This window comes from Petromyzon marinus, chromosome 55, assembly GCF_048934315.1.
Source record: "Petromyzon marinus isolate PM22_M1 ecotype Great Lakes invasive population chromosome 55, UKy_Petmar_22M1.pri1.0, whole genome shotgun sequence".
Classification (NCBI taxonomy): Eukaryota; Metazoa; Chordata; class Hyperoartia; order Petromyzontiformes; family Petromyzontidae; genus Petromyzon; species Petromyzon marinus.
In genome coordinates this window covers 3,696,055-3,718,266 of record NC_133721.1, presented here as the reverse complement: position 1 = coordinate 3,718,266, position 22,212 = coordinate 3,696,055, and the positions used below count along the sequence as shown (strand labels likewise).

General features: G+C 52.0%; 1 protein-coding gene across 1 annotated transcript in view; it reads left to right on the top strand.

The window, feature by feature from the left end:
- LOC116954467 (uncharacterized) overlaps positions 1 to 21,972 on the top strand; it is a 68,444-nt gene extending 46,472 nt beyond the window's left edge. The window contains exon 2 of the mRNA XM_032975004.2: positions 7,154 to 21,972. The gene's annotated coding sequence lies outside the window, so the exon portion shown is untranslated. The remainder of the gene's footprint in view (positions 1 to 7,153) is intronic.
- Positions 21,973 to 22,212: the final 240 nt, after the last annotated feature.

The following is a 22,212-nucleotide window of genomic DNA, read 5'->3' as shown; positions in this document are numbered from 1 at the left end:
ACGGTATTGATACGATGTTGATACGGTATAGTTACGATATTGATACGATATTGATACGATGCCCAGACGTGTGGATCGGGCTTGGTGCATGGTAGACCGCAGGTAATTTTTTAATGAATTTTTTAAAAATCCACAATTTTTCTTAATGAGGACAATGTGAGGACAATGCGAGGACAATGCGAGGACAATGAGGACAATGAGGACAATGCGAGGACAATGAGGACAATGAGGACAATGCGAGGACAATGAGGACAATGAGGACGATGTGAGGACAATGTGAGGACAATGAGGACAATGTGAGGACAATGAGGACAATGTGAGGACAATGAGGACGATGTGAGGACAATGAGGACGATGTGAGGACAATGAGGACAATGTGAGGACAATGAGGACAATGCGAGGACAATGAGGACAATGTGAGGACAATGAGGACAATGTGAGGACAATGTGAGGATAATGAGGACAATGTGAGGACAATGAGGACAATGCGAGGACAATGCGAGGACAATGAAGACAATGTGAGGACAATGAGGACAATGTGAGGACAATGAGGACAATGAGGACGATGTGAGGACAATGTGAGGACAATGTGAGGACAATGAGGACGATGTGAGGACAATGTGAGGACAATGAGGACAATGTGAGGACAATGAGGACAATGTGAGGACAATGAGGACAATACAAGGACGATGTGAGGACAATGCGAGGACAATGAGGAGCGAAGGAACCGAGGCGGTAACTCAGGGCCCTGCGCTGCGCTCTTTGCACCCCCCGCGTGTCACAGTGACAGCAGCGCTGCGAACCCGGCAACCCGAGTTCGATGCAACCCTCTCACGGCCAACAGCAGTGACGCTCATCTCAACCGGTCCTGTGCCCCTCCTAGGTAGACTCAGCCTCAAACGAGTACCTGGTGTGGTATCTAAACATTAGCACTGGGGAGGCAAAGGTGGTCGGACGTGATGCTGGCCACCCACCCCCTCGTTTGCCGTGCCGGCTTTCATTGCTACCCATGAACAGCACTTGCCCCAACAGTCTGTTAAGGCTACACGGGGGATCTTCGTCTCTGGTGGTGGCAGTGGTGGTGGTGATGGGGGTGGTGTTGGCGTAGGTGGCAGTGGTGCTGTTGGGAACTGGTGGTGGGAGGCGGTGGTAGCGGTGGTGGGGGTGTTTTTGATGGTGTGGTGTGGAGAGGGTGGGTGTGGGCTCACTTTCGTTAGGGCTGCAGCCTCCTCTGCTGCACACGGCCCCTCCCTCTCTAGCTCCCTCCCTCTCTAGCTCCCTCCTTCTCTAGCTCCCTCCCTCTCTAGCTCCCTCCCTCTCTAGCTCCCTCCCTCTCTAGCTCCCTCCCTCCCTCCGTCCCCTCCACCCACTCCTCCCACCCGCATCTTTCCAGGAATCCAGAGCCGTGCAGGATTCGAGGAAACGCAGAAAGAGAGCGAGAGAAAGGGCTGGAGGTGGCCACAGCGAGGTGGGGGAGGAGGGGGCGAGGGGGGCGGTGGAGGGGGGTGTCGGGACACTGAGGAGGCGGGGGGCTGATGGGATTTTGGGGGGCCCCGAGTTGTGGGGCTGGGGGCCCATTGTTGCTTTGTCCGTGAGGAAGCTGCCTGCTCATGACAGGCGGAGAGAGTGGAGTTCAGAGGAGAGCGGTGGGCATGGTAGAGCGGGCATGGGAGAATGGGTGTGGGAGAGCGGTTGTGGGAGAGTGATTGTGGGAGAGCGGTTATTGCAGAGCGGGTATGGGATAGCGGGTATGGGATAGCGGGTGTGGGAGAGCGGTTATTGCAGAGCGGGTGTGGGAGAGCGGTTATTGCAGAGCGGGTGTGGGAGAGTGGGTGTGGGAGAGCGGGTGTGGGAGAGCGGGTGTGGGAGAACGGGTGTGGAAGAGCGGGCATTGGAGAGCGGGTGCAGGAGAGCTGGTCGCAGTTCAGTGCAATTGTCTCTGCGTGTCGCTATTCATCCCGCACACTTCCCGCCACCCCCTTCCCATCTCTCGTCTCCTGTTCTCCGCTCGTTCGCCGCTCATTACCCGCTCGTTCGCCGCTCATTACCCGCTCGTTCGCTGCTCATTACCAGCTCGTTCCCCGCTCGTTCACCACTTGTCGCAGGGGCTCGCGGCGGCGGCGTGGCGTTCACCGAAGCAACGACGTTAGAGATCCGTGGCGTCGTTGGGAACGACCATACTGTGTGCGTGCCGGCCTCGCGGTCCAAAAGTCGCCAATAAAATGACTGCGTAGAGACAGCTGCCACTAGGTGGTACCCCCAGGTTAGACCATGTTGCAACATCACCCCTGCTGTGGAACTGCAGAAGACTTCGTGAAACGCAGCAGCGCCTTCCTCCTCCACCATGATGGTCACCCTGAGTGCGTTCTGGTTTTTGCTATCAGCGTGGTATATTTGGACTTTGGTTTTCAGATTGCACTGTTTGGACTTCCAAATGGTCCGTAGTTGACAGAAGGCGCCCTAGTTTTTTCCCGGCCTTGCCTTGCTGTTTTTATGGGCCCCGCTGTCCTTGCTGATGAGGCTGCCCAAGTCAGTGAAGTCATCCACAAACTCCATTGGGTCACCATTTTTTAACAACGGGTGTCGGTGGAGGTGGCGGCATTGATACGCATCACTTGAGTTTTTGGAGCTATTAGTTTTTTTTTCCTAGAGGTTGGAATGATTAGAGAAAAGGACAGCGAGGGTCAAAGTCTAGGTCCTCCAACTGGTTGAACAGGGTCCACTGGATACCTCTGGGTTGATCCAATATAGTATTGCTCATGATGCAGTCTATGTTGAGGAGGAAGAGGATGGACGAGATTGATGCATCCTTGTCTCAGTCCAGACTTTGCAGGGAACCACTTGGAGAGAGTGTTGCCCATGATTACACTGCATTCAAAGTGTTCGTTCAACTTTCCTATGATGGTTATGCTTTTGGATGGAAATCTACAGCTCATTATCTTTCAAAGGCTTTCTTGAAATCCACACAAAGATGTGTTCTATTCTAAGCACTACCCAATGTTGTTTCGCAGTGCAAAGATCCAGTCCATACATCCATACCTGTCAACCCATACGGTTTACCCGTATTCTTGTACAGGGAAATTTCGTTTTCAGGTCCATACGGCATACAGCCGTTTCAATATGGGCGATTTATTCGTCAACTTTTTTGTGTTTCTCTCTTGTGATGGCATTTTGTAGGATGAATGTTGAGATTTATAAGGGCACGGGGTGACCAATAAGGTAAGAATTTGTCTGTAATACGTTAGGCACTGATAAGGGGTTGACAGGTATCTACATTCTCTTCCTCTTCTGAATCCCGCTCGCTCCTGCCTGAGCCTGGTGTCAATGGCTGTCTCCATTCTGTTGAGAACTCCGCTGAAGACCCTGCTGGGAATGGATAGTAAGGTGATTCCTCGCCAGCTATTGCAGTTCTTGAGGTTTCCTTTATTTGGGTATGTTAATGATGAGACGTTTAGTCCAGTCATCGGGGATGTTGTCTGTGGCCCAAATGTTATGGAAGAGGTCTGTCAGAACCTTGGCAGCTGTGGGAATGTTTTTTAGCATCTTCGCGTGGATTTTATCCTGTTGCACATGCTTTGCCACTCTTGAGAGATTTGATGGCGGCTCTAACCTCAGATATGTCAGGAGGACCGGTGTCAATGTCAAGGATATCATTTGTTAATGGGATGTTGGTTGGCTTTTCTGGGTCAGGGAAGTTGAGCACTTCTTGGAAGTGTTGGACCCATCTAGCTGTTTGTTCATTCTGAGAGGTAATGGTGTTGTCATTTGTGTCTGTAATGGGAGCAGATTGGTTGTAATGTCTGTCCCAAAGACGCTTGGTGGTCTTGTAGACTGTGCTCAAGTCTCCGTTGGTCTTCAGCCTCCTCAGCTTCACTAGCCAGGTTCTCAACAAAGGCCGTCTTGTCTCTTCTAGCTCTCGTCTTGACTTATCTGTCCTTGTTCTTGTAGGCTATCTGGGCTTGTTCTTGTAATCTTGGTGATTTGGAGTTTAATTGTTTTTTTAAATTAGTTTCCTCTCTTCAAATGTCTGCCATGTATCTGGTGATATCTACTCTTTAGCCCCGTTTGTTTGAAATCTAAGACCCTTTGTGCTGTTTCATTGTAGGTGTTCTTGATGTTATCCCATTTTCTGTTGATGTTTTGCTCTTTCTCCATTTCAGTGGTGGTATTTATCAAACTAAAACGGTTCTTTAGCTCCATGACAAACTCTTTGTTCTTCTTCGGGCACTTGAGTTTCGCAATGTCCAGTTGTTTCTGGCAATGCCCTTGTGGTATTACCCTCTTGAGTTTGATAGTAACAGAGACAAGGTAGTGGTCGGTGTATGCATCTGCACCACGGTATGTTCTAACATCCTGGGGTGAAATTTTGATTTACAGCTTTCGTGACTGCAGTGATTCATATTCTTGGTTCTTTTGGTAAAGTCACGTTGAAGGGAAACAATAAAATAATAAAATATATATAAAACAATTAAATTCTCACGACGTTTCGACTGCAACACAAGCAGTCATCATCAGGTGTGAAAACCAACGCAAGAACATTTGAAAGAGGTGGCAGTTTGTATTTTTTTTTTTTACGTTAGCGCCACGGATAGCGATTTGACAGTTTGTTTAGATGGACGAGTCCATCTATGTTCGGAAAAGAGGAGGGGGGAGACGAAAAATTAATGTATGCTGTCTGAAAGCCACCATAAGCGTGAACAATCAATTAAGACTCGAAATGGTTTATCAAATCCTTCCAATGACTGCTAAGCCAGAATCCATCTTCTCAGTTGAAATTGTGTCTGTGTTTGTATATGTGGATAGTCTCATGAACGAATCTCTCATGGTAGCCAGATAGCTTGCAAAGAACCTCGGTCTTAGAGAAGTCAATGTCATGTGAGCCTACAGGAAATCCACCCACACAGATTCCTATCTGAAACCTGATTCCCACCACCATCCGGCACAGAAGAATTTCCTCATCAAAACACTACACCATAGGGCCCACTGCATTTCTGACCAACACCACCTCACCAGTGAACTGGAACATGTGCACCAGGCCCTCAAGATTAATGGGTACTCGGACCACATTATTCGCAAAGCTGTTTCTCCAACCATGGAGAAACAACCCCCTGAGACGCCGATCAAAACCATCACGTTACCGTACATAGCAGGCGTTACCAAAACGATTTCCAAAATCTTAAACAAACACAAGATCCAGGTCCGATTTAGTACAGTACACAAAATCCGTGATCTAATTCCATCTGTGAAGGATGTCATTACTGACATGCAATATCCTGGAGTCTACAAACTAAGTTGCACATGTGGTGGGTGTTACATTGGGGAAACAATACGACATATCTCGGGCCGTGTTCGCGAGCACAAGGCAGATCTGAAACATAGCAGAAGCAATACCTCCGCCGTGGCTGGCCATTGCTATAACGCTGAGGGCTCTCATATTGTTTTTTCCGAGACCAAGGTATTCTGAAAACCTTCGGGCTACTATCAAAGGTTTGTTGATGAAGCCATCCAGATATATAAACAGACATAACTTCAACTGAGAAGATGGATACAAATTGAGCAATCATTGGAAGGATGTTATTAACCAGGTAAAACCATAACTGCCTTATGGTGTTGTCTTCATTTCCGCATCTCCAGTTTCTTCAGCCTCCCACTCCCAGCCCCGCTCACTTGTCACCCTGTAATCCCTCTAGGTTGCAGCACTCCACTCCCCCTATCCCCCCCTCTCTATCTCTCCTCCCTGGCTCCTCCCCCCTCTCTTGCCTATATAGCCTCTTGTTACAGTAGCCCTTTTGCCCACTTCAGCAATTGTTTCTTGCTGTGGTTTTCCCACCTGATGATGATTGCTTGTGTTGCGATCGAAACGTCGTGATTTTATTTATTTTATTTTATACCTACGTGACTTTACCGAAATAACCAAAGAGTATTGATCCCCGCAGTCACGAAAACTTCAAATCTAGATTAATATCACCTACTCATCTGATAGTTTATCAGTTTATTACATTCTAGTCTCGTCCCATCCAGTTCCTTGATAAGTTCAGCTGATTGCGTGGCTTTACATCTTTTGTGTAGCTTTGCTAAGGTATCCTCTCGTCGCTGTTATTTTTCCCAGATTTTTACTTAAGCCTCCATGCTCCCTTCTCCACGAGGGAAACCTCTGATACATACACTTTAAGTGCATTCCATAGTATCTGGGGATAGGGAGGCTGGGATGAAGCAGCATTGTTATTCATGTATCCCTCATTTTCCTCTTTTATTTCTTTGACCAGTTGATCATGCTCTAACAGTCGACGGTCTAGGGGCCAATAATTTATCAGTCGTTATTAATTTTGTGGTCTAAGATTAATTGGATTGTCATCAGAGCGTGGACGTACAGTTGCATATCCAGGACCTCCGCTTTGGTGTGGTGTGGTAACAGGGGCCTGGAGATGAGAAAATAATCGATTCTGGAAAGCTTCTTTTAGGCTCTAGAATGTGGGTTAATCTCTTTTGGTGGGGTTGAAGGTCCTCGAACGGTCTGTCAACTAGCGTTGAGTGATTATTTCACTGAGTAGAAGCCTCTGTGCCGCATTTTGGTCAGAATTAGTCGAGTGCCATTTATCTGGAACGGGGTATTTAAGCAGGTTCCAATCGCCTCCTGCGATAAGACCCCTCTTCCTTTTCTCAATCAGAGACGCAATTACAGGAAAAAGTTTTGAATTGATCGGGGGAGAGGCGGGTGATAGACGTTCATGAGGGTGACTTCTTTGCCCTGCAAGTTTCCTACAAAGGGATCTGGGCACAGTACTATTAGTGAGCTCCTCCGGAAGGTGAGACTGTATTTCTGGATCATATAATCTGCGTGTCCAGACTCCACATGGAGTCAGGGACCCGGCTAAACAGGCACGACATGGGCTAGAGAAGAGATGGGCTAGAGAAGAGATGGGCTAATGTGGTACAGGAGGGTGTGGAGCCAAGTGGACTTGCCGATGACCCTGTACCAGCGGTGTCAAGATCGACCTCTATGGAGGAGTCTCGTGAAGGTCGCCGCGAGGTAGTTAACACCTCCAATGCCAACGTGGCATGGATAGGCTGAGACCGACTGAGACGTGCACCCGAGTTTGCATGCGTCGGAAATGCGGTGGCCCTGAGCATGCGGTCTGTGCTGTTGTTACAGGGACACGCCGGTGGGACACACCAGTGGGACAAGCTGGTGGGACACACCGGTGGAACATGCCCGTGGAACACTCCGGTGGGACACGCCGGTGGGACAGGCTTGTGGGACACTGGTGGGACACTCCGGTTGGACACGCTGGTGGGACACTCCAATGAGACACTCCGGTGGAACACGCCGGTGGGACCCGCCAGTTGGAAACACTAATGGGACACGCCCGTGGGACACTCCGGTGGGACGCACTCGTGGAACACTCCAGTGGGACACTCCGGTGGGACACTCCGGTGGCACACGCCAATGGGAAATGCCGTTGGGACACGCTGGGGACAGCCTGGAGGTGGGGCCCACCAAGACGAGGACGACGAGGACTCCTCATCCACCGCCACCACTTGCTGCAATCCCCTCATCACTCCCCTTGTCACTCCCCCCGTCACTCTCCTCGTCTCCCAGCTGAAATCCAGCAGAGTTCCCGTCCCCCCTACCAGAAGCTCAGGTTTTAGTTTTTGTCCCCTTCTCCGGCACAGTTCGTGTTCAACCATTTCTCTTGGTCCTGGGAGTAACACCGCTCACAAACGGACAGCTGAAGTGGCAGCCCTCTCTCTTCTCTCTCTCCTCTATCTTCTATCTCCCCCCTATCTCTCTCCCCACTCTCTCTCTACTCTATTTTCTCTCTCCCATTTCTCTCTCTCTCTCTGCTCTCTCTCTCTCTCTCCACAACTCGAGGAAAAAGCGTTGCCAAAATTGCCATGGTGACTTTTTAATCTTCTGCCACGGTGACTTCATCATCTGCCACGGTGACTTCTTCATCTTCTGCCATGGTGACTTCTTCTGCCATCATCGTGACTTCTTCTCCGTCTGCCACGGTGACGTCTGCCATCACGGTGACTTCTTCTTCTGCCACGGTTACTTCTTCTTCTGCCACGATGACTTCTTCATCTTCTGCCACGGTGACTTCTTCATCATCTGCCCCGGTGGCTTCTTCTTCTCGGTCTGTCATGGTGACTTCTTCTGCCATCACGGTGACTTCTTCTTCTGCCACGGTGACTTCTTCTCCGTCTGCCACATGGCGTTCCACGCCTCTCGCGTTTCATCGACGGTGGATTTCAGGTGCCGTCACGTCGCCGTTTTGTCTCCGGCGCAGACGGCTTCACGTCGTGTTCAACGCCCCCATGTCCACCCCTCTTACACGTTGGTGCAGACGGAGCGGACCCTCGCAGACACAGTCGCAGCCGCGTGGTTGTTGTTGTTGTCGCTGTTGTTATTATGATTGTTGTTGTTACTACGTTGTTGTTGTTGTTGTTTAAGCGGAGGGTACGGTGTCCATGTGAGCCTTGAACCCCCCCGCGTGCATGGTCGCACGGCCCCGCGGGGACGCGGGGAGCGGTCGGCTTGCGGTGCGGTCCCCTCACTCGCACACACTCTCACACTCACACACACTCTTCCCGACACACTCTCACACACACTCTCCCCGACACACTCTCACACACACTCTCACACACTCTCCCTGACACACTCTCACACTCACACACACACACTCTCCCTTACACACTCTCACACACACACACTCTCCCTAACACACTCTCACACACACACACACACTCTCCCTTACACACTCTCTCCCTTACACACTCTCACACACTCTCGCTGACACTCTCACACACACACTCTCCCTGACACACTCTGACACTCACACACACTCTCCCTGACACACTCTCACACACACACACTCTCCCTAACACACTCACACACTCTCCTTCACTCTCTCTCACACTCACACACACACTCTCTCTTACACACTCTCCACTCACACACACACTCTCCCTTACACACTCCCCACACTTTCACATTATCCCTGACACAGCCTCTCTAACGGAAACTCTTCACACAGTTAACACCTCACCTCGTCTACACAGACATTCACGGTAAACTATCTCAGATTAACTCTAACTCGGACACTCCAACACAGACTACGCTACATTTTCAGGCAGGCACTGATAGACTCTCTAACACGGACTCTCTAACACGGACATTGTAACACGGTCTCTGTCTAAACACTGGGGGGTTCCCAAACTTCCTAACTCTGTGACCCAACCAAGCAGCCAGATCGTACTCCGTGAGTGATACCCAACGATGCAGTGAAAGACAGTGGTGGGTGTGATAGAGAGTGTGATAGTGTCACAGAGAGTGTGATAGACAGTTTGATAGAAAGTGTGATAGACAGTGGGATAGAATGTTCGGACTCTCATTGAGGAGGAGAGGCTGCTACACCTCTGTCGGGAGATGGATTGGTACCACTTGGACCTCTGTGAAAAGCCCAGTGGACCGGTTTTGGCTCCAGTCATCATGAGGGGTGGACAGTTATCCACTCGGGGCAGGAAACTGCCAAACAACAGGGAGTAGGACTTCTATTGAACAAATAATGAAGGGGCTGTGGGAGTGTTGGGGTGAGGTGTGGGAAGCTGTAGATGCCAGACTACTGTGGACTCACTTCCCCATGAACAAGAGGCAAGGAATAGTGGTGATTGCTTATTCCCCTAATGAAGATGACCATCAATGGAGGGATGCAGACAAGGCCGATGAGTCAGACGCCTTCTATAACCTCCTGTCCCAGGTACTAGCTAAAGTGGCACATTGGAATAGAATATTCCTGTTGGGTGATCATTCCAACCCAGCTGATACCTGGGTTGGAGTAATCGGAAGGCATGGGTCAGATCAGCTCAATAATAATAGTAGGAGGCTGATAGATTTCTGTGAAGCCCATGGGATTCTAATTACCAACACACTGTTCCGGCATTGGTGCATCTACACAACATCATGGATGCACGCCGTGTCCAAGCAAGAACATCTGCCTGACTATATATTTAGGGACCAGCGGATGCGGGCCTATGTTCTTGACACCAGGGCCTACCATGGAGTAGATTTGCCCACTGACCATAAGCTTGTCATCTGTAAGATGCGAATGCCATTATTCCATTCCAGTAGTGGGTGTTCATCTAGGACCCCTTTCAAACTTACAGTGGCATGGTCTTAGCTAGCTGAGGATAGTTGTAAGCAGGGATATCAACATCGCTTGCAGCTAGGGTTGGCATCTTCCTCCCATATTTCTGATGCTGAGGGGAAATAGTTGAAGTTCAGGACTGTGGCTCATGCTGATGGAATTGCTGCATTGGGTATGTGGTCCAGACCTCCCCAGAAGCCCTGGCTGAAGGAGGTGTTCTGGCTGGTTGAGAGAAAACGACAGGCTCACTCCCGTCATCTACAACATCCAACATTGGAGAATGAGGAAGCTTACTGCAGCCTTGAAAAGTCGGAGAGCGTGCGGTGCTGCCAGGTGGGCGCGGGTTGCTGAGGAGATGGAATCTGCCTCCGTAGCCCACAATCACACATGACTATTTAATTCCATCAAAACAGTTACTTGCAGAACCTCTCCTATCACCATCCTTAAGGGAACGAATGGTGATCCGATCTCGACTCCCAGGGACAGATCTACGGGTTTGCAGAGCATTTCTGTGAGGTCTTGGGGGAGGGAAATTCCCTCAGCCCAGACAACATCATGGAGCTACTTCTGCCAAATATTGCCAGAAGTCGCCACCCCTTCTGGACCTGAGCCTGTGATGTAAGCATGAGGGGCGATCCACAGTCTGAAACCAGGAAAGTGCCGGGCAGAGACGATTTCCCAAGCGAAAATCTAAGGGAGGGTGGCATCTATGTGCAGACTGCCCTATATGACATCATCACAACTGTCTGGACCACAGCATGGGTTCCACAGGATTGTAAAGATGCCCTGGGATCCCTTATTTAACAGGGGGGACTGCACAGATTGTAAGAACCACAAGGGCATCTCTCGTCTCAGTGTGTGGGGAAACGTTATGGAAAGGATTATTTAACATTGCCTTGCCAGGCGCGCTGAAGAGAGTCTTGCGGACCCCCAATTTGCTTTCAGACCAAGGTGATACGGCACTCATTCCATATTCTCTCTGTTTGCTACCGCAGAGGTGTAGGGAATTCCAAAAAGACCTACATCTCTACTTTATTAATCTGGTCAAGGCCTATGATACCTCTTCTTGGTTCTTTCGGTAAAGTCACGTAGAATGGGAATAAAATAATAAAACAAATAAGACAATAACATTCTCACGACGTTTCGGCCACAACACAAGTGGCCTTCTTCAGGTGAAGAGACAGGTCTGTCCGGAAGACAGAGCTTGAATGAACGCTGTCATGCAAGGACCGCGTCTATTAAGCTGTGTGGGCGGAGTTAAAATATGAATTTGCATGTTACCAGCATCACCTCCGGAGAGGAGGAGGGAGGGGTTGGGAACACAGGCAGAGAGGAAAAAAGAAAAGGGGCAAGTGCAACAGCCAAGGTGCGCTGTTGTGTCCTGAAAGCTGTTAAGCATGGCACGCGTCTATTAAGCTGTGTGGGCGGAGTTAAAATATGAATTTGCATGTTACCAGCATCACCTCCGGAGAGGAGGAGGGAGGGGTTGGAAACACAGGCAGAGAGGAAAAAAGAAAAGGGGCAAGTGCTTTTTTCCTCTCTGCCTGTGTTCCCAGCCCCCTCCCTCCTCCTCTCCGGAGGTGATGCTGGTAACATGCAAATTCATATTTTAACTCCGCCCACACAGCTTAATAGACGCGGTCCTTGCATGACAGCATTCATTCAAGCTCTGTCTTCCAGACAGACCTGTCTCTTCACCTGAAGAAGGCCACTTGTGTTGTGGCCGAAACGTCGTGAGAATTTTATTGTCTTATTTTATTTTATTATTTTATTCCCATTCTACGTGACTTTACCGAAAGAACCAGGAAGATGAATCCTTGCAGTCACGAAAGCTTTAAATCGAAATTTAGCCTATGATACCATCAACATGCCAGGGCTCTAGGCTGTTCATCGTGATTTCTGAGTCCCTAACTCTCTGCTCACAATCCTTAAGGGCCTTCATGATGGTGAGCAGGCCCGGGTAAAGCTACGTAGCCAGGAGTCAGAGCAATTCCCTGTTCACCTTGGGCTGCGACAAGGGATGTCCTCTGGCTCCCACATTATTTTACATCATCTTTGACAACGTAGTTCGAGAAGCTTTCCATGGCTGTACCAGAGGAATTTCCATCTGGTACAGATACAATGTAAGGTGGATCGATGCCTTGGTGTGGTCGAGGGATGGCTCTCTATTGGTCAACCATGTGGCATATGCTGATGATTTGGTGATTGCTGCTCACTCAAAAGAGGAGTTGAAGGCACTACTGCTGAAGCTGGAGTGTGCCACTAAGTGGTGGAGTCTGACCATCAGCTCACCTGTCTGGGTATGTTGTGCCACCTCCTCAGCTCCCTATTGGTGATGGAGCAGTTGTGGAGAGAGTGGAGAGTTCCCATACCTGGGCAATGTGCTCATGACCAGCTCCGGTTTGACAGAAGAGGTCTTACTCCAAATCAGCCGGGCGGCATTATCTTCTCATCGGCTGCGTAATGCTGTGTGGACTCTACATGGTATGTCACTCCACACGAAGCTGCGGGTCTTCTCGGCCAGTCATGCCCTCCCTTCTATATTCTTGTGAAACGTGTACCCCTCTAATGGAACATCTGCGCCGGTTAGAAACATTCAGACTGACATGCCTACGATCCATGCTAGGTTTAACCAGGCTGGATTGTGTGAGGAGCTCACAAATTCTTGAAAGATCTGGACACGTTCCCATCACTGAGCTCCTCCGGCAGGCAAGGCTGTGTTGGCTGAGCCATGTAGCCCGCATGCCCAGTCACTGCATGCCCAAGTAGCTTCTGTTTGGTTGGACAGATGGGGCTAAACGGGCACGACATGGGCTGGAGAAGAGATGGACTGATGCGGTACGAGAGAATGTGGAGCTGAGTGGACTTCCTACTGACTGGTAGCAGCGGTGTCAAGATTCTGCCTCTATGAAGGAGGCTGGTGAAGGACGCTTCTGGAGGCAGTTGCCCTCTAGCAACAATGGAGGGCAGAGGAGCGACGCTCACAACAACGACAGGAGCTCCGGGCAGCTAAAATGCAGCACATTGGCACAGTCGGGGGTACAGCTGGTGCATGTACCAGTCATCTCAGTCAGCCAACCCATAGCACCTGGGTATGTCCAGGGACCTTTCAGGGAGCATTCGACAATTCAAGTGGCCTCAAAGTGCACCTGGCCTGGCACAGGCACCGTGGTGACGTCACCATCACTTTGTGGCGAATGGCGGGTATTGGTATTGATGGAGATTGTGTTAGAGAGAGTGATAGCAAGTGTGTGATAGAGAGTGATAGAGTTGTGAATTTTAAACCAATTGTATTGCTGTCAGCAGAAAAAGCACTGGAGCCGATTTCTATACAATGTCACATCGAGTACAGCATCACGTGTGTGCGTCACAAACACAACTTGCGGCATGTGGCGCTTGAACGTGCCACACGCAGCACAAACACCACGTTGTTACGCTACGCCATGCGCGACGAATACCCTCGTGACAAAGTGAAGTTCAGAATGCCGTTTGCGCTGGTGCAGAGGGCTTCACCGGCCCCCCCACCGTGCAAAAAACATGTGCGCATCACCGGCTTTGGAGCGGTGCGTGAGCTCGAGCTGGAGCCGTGCCTTGAGCAGGGCCCTCGACATTGCCGCCACCGCAGAGCAGCCGTCAGTGTCGCCTTGTGACATATTTTTCCTGGTCTTGTAAAACTGCCATCTTTGCTTGGGCACAGACGGAGTTTGCAAGAGAGTGATAGGCAGAGTGATACAAAGAGTGATAGAGATTGTGTGATAGAGTGATTGAAATTGTGTGATAGAGAGTGATAGAGAGCGTTATAAAGATTGTGTGATAGAGAGAGTGATAGAGATTATGTGATAGAGAGTCATAGACTTTTGACTTTTAAACCACTTTTATTGCCGCCAGCAGCAACAGTACTTGAGACAATTTCGATGCGAAACACAAATTCACCAACTAAACAATAAAATAAACATGCGCTGCGGCACGTGGCACTAGACGCGCCACACACAACAACACAAAAAAAACTCCACGTGGTCGTCGTTGCCCACGCCACACCCGACGACCGAGCACGTTAGAAGGTGAAAAGGAGGGTGCCGTTCACGCCGGTGCAGAGGGATTTTCCGGCTCCCGAGCGTTCGAAGAAGATGCGCACGTCACCGGCATGTGAGTGGTACGCGTGCTCCAGCCGGAGCCGCACCTTGAGCAGGCCCCTCAACACTGGCACCACAGAGCAGTCGTCAGTGTCGCCTTTGCAGCATCTTTTTCCTTGTCTTGTACACCGCCATCTTCGCTTGGGCGCAGACGAAGTTGGCGAGGTCATGGCACTTGTTAGCCAGGTAAGGCACCCCATATACGAAGCTGCTGTTGTAGAAGAGCACCCCCCATTTCCTGAAAATGGTCTCCAAAAGCTGGAACATTGGGTTGAGCCGCTGGCAGCTTAAGTACTGGTGGGGCAGATCCTCCCTGGCACTGCAGAAAGTGCACAAGTCTGGTACCCTCGGCGAGATTCGGCTGAGCCACATGGCCGATGGCAACGTCCAGTGGGCCAATCTCCACTGGGGGTCACCGCAACGTTTGGCTACGGGAGACTTGTACATTTGTTTCCACTGGGGGTTGTCACAATGAGGGGAGATAAATTATTTCTCAATTTTGTGACCGGTAGGTCGGGCAGGTCCCGGGAATGCAGCGCCTTGACGCAGCACGTGGAGAGTGCTTTTTTTGTGGCACTCTTAATAGGCATGTTCAAGCAGCCTCGGAGCTTCAGTAGCTTCCTGGAGTCGCTGTGTCCAGGGAGGAGGAGGATGGAGGGGGGGAGGGCGGCCACTGTCCCCCGCCACCTCCAGGTGCAGCTCCTGCATGGCGCGGAGCACGTCCCGCAGCAGCTTCTCCCCAGCGAGCATGGAGCGGAGTCCCGCGGTGCTGGCGATCTCATCTGCGGTCTTCTACTTGCGCTGGTGGGCCTGCACGAGGTCGAAGACTGTCCACAGCCCTACTGATGTGAAGCGTAGAGCCAGGGTTCTCTCTCGTCTGATCCACTGGAAGAGGCCATTGCAGAACAAGGGATCGTTCAGGAAATGTGCGAGGTCGTAGTGTGCGCGCGTTCTGCTCCACTCGAAGTTCCGCCACGCGTTAAAAAGGCTCTGGTAATGAGTTGGCAGCCTCGTGTAGTCGACCAGGCTCAGGTCCAACAGGAAGAGCTCCTTTGCATACCCCAGGCACCCCCCTGCGCTTCTCAGCAGGGTGAGGGCCGGCGACTTCCAGGGTAGCTCCTCCCGGTCGTACAGCAGCCGCTTCAAGGCCATGAGCCTGAAGCTCATGACCCTGGCGGTGACGTCCACCAGACACTGCTCCACCCTCACACACTGGGAGGCAGAGAACCCCCGGCCTGAGCCAGTGCTTTCCTGTGCCAGATGAAGTGCACGAGTGAGTGGTTCACTCTGGTGAGTAGACAGGCAGGAAGCTGGAGGGCATTGGTCTTGTGCCACAGCACGGATGCTGCCAGGTTGTTAGCAACGAGCACTCGGCCCCTAAAGGACATCTGCAGAGCGAGGCTTGTCCATGTCAGTAATTTAGCCTCGATTACGTCGGCCAGCTCGGTCCAGTTGTTCAGGGCGACGGTGGTTTCCCCAGGTAGACCCCTAGGTACTTGACTCCGTCGGCCTGCCAACTGACTCCCCCTGGGAGGAGCACAGCGCACGCCGCATCGCGAGCCCAAACACAGAGGCTCGCACTTGGCCCAGTTGATCCTGGCGGACGAGGCCTTCTCGTACACTGCAACTGCCTGGCAGAGCGGGGAGATGTCGTTGAGCACGACACATGTCTGCTTAGGCTGAGAGCCTAACAACTGCGTTCTCTGGTCCCGGGACCTTGAGGCCAGACAGATTTTGTCTCAGGTGGCGTAAGAGTGGCTCAATTGACAAGATTTACAGCAGCCCCGAGAGGGGGCACCCCTGTCTGACACTCCTCATTACAGGGAAAGGGGCACTGACTCACTGGTTTATCTTCATGAGGCTGGATGTGCCCGTGTACAGGAGCCTAACGTTCGAGATGAAGGCCTGGCCAAAGCCGAGCGACGTTAGGAGTTTATCCAGGTACTGTAAGAGAGTGATAGAGAGAGTGGCAGAGATTGTGTGATAGAGAGTGACAGAGAGAGTGGCAGAGATTGTGTGATAGAGAGTGTTATGGAGAGCGGTAGTGTAACGGTTTTGCGTTGCTCTACGAACCCAGCAACCCGGGTTCGATTCCCACTCACGGCCAACATCAGTGGCGATTATCTGAACCGGTCCTTGGCCTCCGCCAGGTCGACTCAGACTCCAATGAGTACCTGGTGCAGTGTGTAAACATCGCCACTCGGGATACAAAGGCGGTCGGGCGTGGTGCTGGCCACCCACCCGCTCTAGTACCGTTCCGGCCTTCATAGGTGCTCGCTAACAGCACTTGCCCCTACAGTCTGTTAAGTCTAGGGGGAGGCCTGGGCCCGGTTCAGATAATCATCGCCGGTGTTGGCCGCGAGCTGGAATCGAACTCGCGTTTGCCCCCGGAGATTCGTAGTGTAAGCGTCGCGCTAACCGCTACCCCACCGCTCCCCTGACGCATCACCACCAGCAGTAGAAGCAGCAGAGCAAGCAGCAGCACCACCACCACGCACGAACGTCGAGATGACGTTCAGCTGGGAGACCTCTTGGGCTCGCACACGGCTGCTGCTGCTGCTGCTGGGGCCGACTGAATGCTTGTCATTTATTGACAACGTCGGGTCAGCAACGTTAACTGTGGACATAAAGTAAGGTCTGAGTTAGCATAAGGGTTGAGTTAATGTGAGAGTTGAGTTAACGTAAGGTCTGAGTTAACGTAAGGGTTGCGTACTAAGGGCTGAGTTAACGTAAGGGTTGAGTTAACGTAAGGTCTGAGTTAACGTAAGGGTTGCGTACTAAGGGTTGAGTTAACGTAAGGGTTGAGTTAACGTATGGGTTGGGTTAACGTATGGGTTGCGTTAGCGTAAGTGTTGAGTTAACATAAGGGTTGAGTTAACATATGGGTTGTGTTAACGTAAGGGTTAAGTTAACGTAAGGTCTGAGTTAACGTAAGGGTTGAGGTTACGTAAGATCTGAGTTAACGTAAGGGTTGAGTTAACATAAGGGTTGAGTTAACGTAAGGGTTGAGTTAACCTAAGGGTTGAGTTAACGTAAGGGTTGCGTTAACGTAAAGGTTGAGTTAACGTAAGGTTTGAGTTAACGTAAGGGTTGAGTTAACGTAAGGTCAGCAACGGTATCTGTTGTTCCCGTTTTCATGTGTTTTCAGATCAAAGACACACACACATGTACACGTGTGTGAGTGGGGGGGGTCATTATTTTAGTTTTTTTTAAATCACGACACGTTCATGTTTCACTCGTGTTCTGTTCCGCCAACCTACCCACCCTCTCACCCTCCACCCACCGCTCCCCACTCACCCCGACATGTCGCGAGCTACGGCTTTGTTGGAACCGCTGCGTCTAACCCGGCTTACAGAGTCGCATTCTCTCACAAGCACACTCACTAGTACAATCACTAGTACAATCACTAGCACACTCACGAGTACAATCACTAGTACAATCACTAGCACACTCACTAGTACAATCACTAGTGCAATCACTAGCACACTCACTAGTACAATCACTAGCACACTCACTAGTACAATCACTAGTACAATCACTAGCACACTCACTAGTACAATCACTAGTACAATCACTAGCACACTCACTAGTACAATCACTAGTACAATCACTAGCATACTCACTAGTACAATCACTAGTACAATCACTAGTACAAGCATTAGTACAATCACTAGTACAATCACTAGTACAATAATTAGTACAATCACTAGTACAATCACTAGTACGCTCTCTAGCACACTCTCTAGCACGCTCACTAGCACGCTTACTAGCACGCTCTCTAGCACACTCACTAGCACGCTCACTAGCATGCTCACTAGCACACTCACTAGCACACTTACTAGCACACTCTCTAGCACGCTCGATAGCACACTTTGTAACACACACTCTCTACCACACTTTCTCTAACACACACTCTCTAACACAGACTCTCTAACACAACTCTTTAGCACAAACTCTCTACCACACACTCTCTAACTCTCTAACACACCGTTTTCTTGGACCGCACTGCCCCTTCTGGGCCACCTCGCTCACGAGTCCAACTGCTCCATCAAACTCGTGGACCCTCCTTCCTCCCCATGGCCCATTTGGGCCACCTGTGCCAGGAGTCCAACTGGGACGTCTCTCATTGGCCACCGGGCTACCCTCTCTGTTCCAGAGGATCAGCCTCCCATCCCTCCTGACAACAATAACAACACTCACTCAGCCCACGTGATGTGCGTGGCGCGCTATCGTTCCCCACGTGGTGTGCGTGGGGTGCTATTGTCCCCTACGTGGTGCTGCTTGGCGCGCTATCGTCTCCCACGTGGTGTGCGTGGGACGCTATCGTTCCCCACGTGGGGCTGCTGCTACGTCTCACAAACACAGGCCGCTGTGGTGTCGTTCACAAAGTCTAGGGTGACGTTGCTGTGCGGCTCTAGCTTAGGGCCACCACCACCACCACTCACCACCCCGAGCAGGCAGCCGTCCTCTATGCCGTAGCCTCACGCAGGAGGGGGCGACGTTTGCCGTACGTCATCCAAACTCAAGTCGTTTGCCGCGGAATGCCTCGAATTTTCCCAGCGCGTTTTTGGTGGTGACCGTGATGCCGGCACGCACGCAACACAATGTGGCCCGACCCTGGAATTGGGTCACGGGATCTTCATGGTCAGGCGAGGCGAATCTGGCAGCATGCGTCGCCTCGTACGATATCTTTATCCACCACCCGACCGACGCAGCCAACTCGTAAGGTTGCGTCAAGTAAATACAACCGTGGCAATTCGTGACTAGTTCAGCACTAACCGGTTGCGTGTTAGAGAGTTAAACTCACAAGTACATTTACAATGTCGAATACCGAGACGTTTTCGCCAGGCAATTACAACAACAACAGCAGCAAGCAGCAAGAGCAGCTTCATCAGGCGACAGGGAAGATTTATGGAGAAATCCTCCTCGTAGTTTTGGTCTTAAATAGAGGGAGGGACACTCGCGAAGACATCGGCTCCCTTCTCCACAATCCTGCGCTGTTGCCTGATGATGCTGCTGCTGTTGTAATTTACCTGGCGAAAACGTTACGGCACTCGCATTGTAAATGTCGTGGTGGGGTTTTATCTCTCTGCCACACAGCCGGTTAGTGCTGAACTAGTCACGAGTTGGCCGCGTTTTTGATGACGTGACACGAACCCCTACTGATTGGCTGTGTCGGGTGGTGGCGGGTTTCATGACACGTTGATATTTATGCGATCTAACCCAAAACAAATCCTCTATTATGGATATTGGCGGTGAAAGCCCTCCTACTACTGCTGCTGCGTGTTAAAGCTATACCTGCTGATGATTGACCAGCCGTACAGCTGTTGTTCACCGGGGCGGCCTTGCTCGCAGATTCGAATCGTGCTCGCGCGCGAGAGACGTTCAACGGACGTCGGAGACGGCGCGCGGGGCCGCCGCGTGACGCCACCCAGAGAGCAGCGCCTCTCTCTCCTCCCTCTCCTACCCGCATTCCCCCCCCCTTCCCCACATCTCATCTCTCGTCCCCACTCCTTCATTCTCCTCCCCACATCTCCCCTCTCCTCCCCACGCCTCCTCTCTCCTACCCACGCCTCTCCTTTCCTCCCTACATCTCTCCTCTCCTCCCCATGCCTCCCTTCACCTCCCCACGCCTCTCCTCCCTACATCTCCCCACTCCTCCCCACATCTCCCCTCTCCTCCCCACATCTCCCCTCTCCTACCCACGCCTCTCCTCTCCTCCCTACATCTCCCCACTCCTGCCCACATCTCCTCTGTCCTCCCCACTCCTTCCCTCTCCCTCCCACGCCTTTTCCGAGCGGCGTATTTTTGGAAGTGACACCGGAGGAGACGGTGGGGATCGGAGGGGGTGGTGGTGGTCATGAACTTTGGCGAAACGCAACGTGGAGGGTGGTGGTGGTGGTGTCCTGCGTGGCTCCCCCTCTCCACTGGCGCCACGAGAGGCGATCCGCGGTGTGCTCACGTGACCCAGTGACCCCCCCCCCACCCCCTCGACTGCTCCCCCCGGTGTCCTCCACCACCCCCAGAGAGAGCACCCCTCACGCCACTCACCCCACCACCCCCACCCCCCCCACCTCACCTGGAGTTGTCCCTCTTATGTGTGTTGCTGCTGCTGCGGGGTTATTTAGGATATTTTTGCTACACACACACAGTCCGATATTTATTGACGAATTTGTTCAGTAATTCAATTAAAAATAATAAAATCACGACAATAAAATAAACACGCACAGAGAGCAGGGAGCATGGCCTCCCGCTCCTCGACTCACCTCCCCACCCCTCCCCTCACCTCCCAACCCCTCCCCTCACCTCCCCACCCCTCCCCTCACCTCCCCTCACCTCCCCACCCCTCCCCACCCCTCTCCTCACCTCCCCACCCCTCTCCTCACCTCCCCACCCCTCCGCTCACCTCCCCTCACCTCCCCTCACCTCCCCCACATCTCCGCTCAAGCTCACCGTGTCACGACTCCCCATAGACTCCCCCTCGTTTCACCCCCCCCCATCACATTCCTGGCCACGTCTCCTCCCCCCCCCCCCCCTTTCTGCCTCCACCCAACAACAACAGCAACAACAACTCTGCGACAAATTTGATTGAAGACGCGTCAACGTGACAACAACGACGACAACGATGATGACGATGTCGCCACTACTACACTCTATGCCCTGGGGTAAAAACTAAAGCGACCGAAATGTCGCCCCTTACTCAAGAGGGAATCGCTTTGCTCGGCCGGTCGAGTGTGGCCACCCACATGCCGGCAGAGGCCCTTACCTAGGAGGCCCCTCAGATCACCAGGGGACTCCAGCCGGGTCACACGTGGGGGGCCCGCGAGGGTTTGTTGTGGGTCTTGGGCCCTCGGCATTGGGGAAACAAACCACCCCTACAACGATCAACAACCACCCCAAACAACCACGCAAACCACACCGGGTTTTTGTGTACATTGTTTACATGGGACATTATATATATCAGCACACAAATGTAAATTTAAGACTGACGGGGGTGGCTCACGGCCACCACCGTCACCGCGCATCCCCTCGCCAGCCGCCCACCCCACCGACCTCGACAGCTCTCCACCGCAACGTGCAGCCCCGTGACCTCTGGGACTGAATAACTTTTATCGAAGACGGCACTCACGATCCCCGAGAGCGACCGTGGGCCTGGACCTGGTGGGTTTCGCGAGTGGGCCTTGGGGCCTCGTCGATGCGAGGTGGGGGGGTCATCTTCCACGCGACGCGTTGAGGCCAACTCCAACGTTTCGGGCGACTTTCGCCAGGCAACGCGAGCGCGCGAGGCGACCTCGCATTGGGACGGGAGCGAGTTCAAACCCTGGCTGTGGAGGAGGAGGGGGTGGTTGTGGCTCTCGGTCTCTCTTTCTGTCGGTGTGAGGTGCGGGACTTTGTATCGCCGCTCACACTCTGGGTTGTTGTTCTCCCCCCAGTGTTCGACCGCTGTTTGATCTACCGACCCCATCACAGGAGGTAACGGCATCCGGCACCGGGCCACCCCTAGGTTGACTTCGCCAGAAATGAGAAGTCGTAGCACGGCCAAGTGCGACAGCAGAACAGTTGCGGAGCGCGCACGCGACTTCAAACAGGGTCCTTGTTGTGTACACAATGAGCTTCTCTTTTAACATACTGCTGCCGCGTCCTGTGTAATAATAACAATCTTATTATTAAATGTGAAGTTCATACTGTGAGCACGGGTGCCCGTGTAGTCTCCAATGGCAGCCTCCATCGCCGGCTCGGCGGAGTCCACCGGGTTGTCGTCTTTCGTCTGTTTGTTTGACTCCCGCGGTGGTTGTGGTAGTGCTGGCAGTGGTTGTGGTGGTTGTGGTTATGGTGATGGCAGTGGTGGTGCTGGTGGTGATTGTGGTTGGGGTTATGGTGGTGGCAGTCGTGGTGGCAGTGGTGGTGGTCGTTGTAGTGGTGGTTGTGGT